We start from the raw sequence: 1,987 nt of genomic DNA on the forward strand, positions 1-1,987 counted from the left end.
GGGGTCCAGGGGGGCGACGCGCCCCCTGGCCTGGGGGTCCGGGGGGGCGGAGACGCCCCCGGCCCGACGGTATACAATGTTATTGTATTGGGCCCTTAATTATCTGTTAATTCTGTATGTTGGGCCCAAGCCTGTTAGGGCGTAGCTTAGCACTATATATAGACGCTATGGCAAACCCTATTCTGTAATTCTGTTCTTGCCTCTCCATAATAAAACTGCTCTCTCTCTTCCCCGTGGACGTAGCCAATTTATTGGTGAACCACGTAAATCTGTTGTCTTGTTTTTCGCGTTTATATTTTCACGTATTATCTCAAATTCCGCATAACAGATTCCATATCGAAAAAGCTATCACCTGAAACTTTTGAAAAAGATGCTAAAACAATTTTCAATGAAAACTTGATCAGTTTGAGTCTTCTTTCTTTATGAAATATTTTGATTAACTGGAACTATGCACCCCTTTTAATTAGATTGTACAAAATAGTATAATGTCTCCTATCCAAATTTGAAATTTCAATTGATTGATGCAAAAAAATTTAGTATTTTCTTTAACATTGTAAGTATGCTAAGAAATGTGTCATAAAAAAACTTCCTATTCCAATATTATGGATCCCTGTATTGGTCCACCAGACATTAGAATGAGATCTAATGAAACAATATGAACATTTAACACTTTTGAATCTTTGTTATTCTTGATTTTTGTCAAATAAAATAAGACAACTAAAACTCCTTAATATGAACTGAGTATGATCTAAGATTGACCAATAAGTTCGCCATACATAACAATTAAGTTCTATTGGCAACTTTCATAACTATTGGTTACCATTAACTGAAAGATCAAAAGATAAATAAATTTATGAGACCAACTATATCTGATTATTTATTCATAAGACAATAAGCCGACCCAAAAAAGAAGTCTATGTAAGACCAATCTAACACTTCTCAAGAACGCCAATTATTTCATATGTATTCTCTTACACAAGCACAATTACTAGTATTACGAATAAAAGTTGCAACTTATGCTATTTAACTAGATATTCTAACGTGCATCTGGAACAAACCTTGACCAACTACTTCAAAAAAATAATCATGATTTACCCCACAAAATGAAATAGTTATAAATATAACATAAGCAAAATCTTAAAATTTCAAATCAGCGAAGAGTTCTATTTACCTCTTGTCCAATGTAAGGCTAGTCGTTCCCAAACAAAAATAAGTCAAAACAATTTAAGAGTCTTCTCCTTCAAGAAAGGAACAATCTCCATTTTCAATGGTCAAAATGTAATATGACTTCCAAAGTGAGTAGCTAATTTTAGGAATTTGTTCATATTAAAAAGACAAAGAAACAATATTAGCTGCAATTATGTAAACATACCATCGGAAGAAACAAATAATTGGCTAGGCACAGCCTTCGCTTTCTGGCAAGAAGAAAGGGTCGTAGGCAACGCCCGGTTGCCGACTGCTCGCTGGTCGGTGTCGTTCGCTGCTTTGCCTGAGATCCTAGGAGAATAAAAGAGAGGGAAAGATAGGGGTGGAAGAGATGGAGATGAAGAAATATGGATGACTAGGTTTTGGTTCTTGTGATTTAAAATAAATAAGAATGATGATTTGATCTCAACCTTTGGTTTGAATGGTATGGACGACAGAGATTTGATGTTTTAGTTTATTTTGATGAACGAATGGCTGAGATTAAAGGTGGAGCTTTTGAGTATTAAATTTAAGAAGAGAAGATATAATTGATAAGTGTTAAAAGGTTATAATTGAAATAGGCAAATGACCAATATTGACATGAAATTAAATATGAAGAGGCTATGAAGTAAACAAATTGAATAAATGAGGTTATGATTTAAATAATTTAAGGGGGAATAAGAAAATGTTATTCAATTAATAAGATACTACATATATTAAAGTATTTTCATATAAATTAAACACACCTAAATTTAACAACATTTAAATAAAGTAGTAGTTCGAGTTTAACTAGCGATAAATA

At 33.4% G+C, this 1,987-nt stretch overlaps 1 long non-coding RNA gene across 1 annotated transcript in view; it reads right to left on the reverse strand.

The window, feature by feature from the left end:
* Window positions 1-1,559, reverse strand: part of LOC114074825 — a 10,249-nt gene extending 8,690 nt beyond the window's left edge. Inside the window, exon 1 of the long non-coding RNA XR_003575117.1 lies at window positions 1,373-1,559. This is a non-coding gene — a long non-coding RNA (uncharacterized LOC114074825). The remainder of the gene's footprint in view (window positions 1-1,372) is intronic.
* Window positions 1,560-1,987: the final 428 nt, after the last annotated feature.

Source organism: Solanum pennellii, chromosome 11, assembly GCF_001406875.1.
Source record: "Solanum pennellii chromosome 11, SPENNV200".
NCBI classification, from domain to species: Eukaryota; Viridiplantae; Streptophyta; class Magnoliopsida; order Solanales; family Solanaceae; genus Solanum; species Solanum pennellii.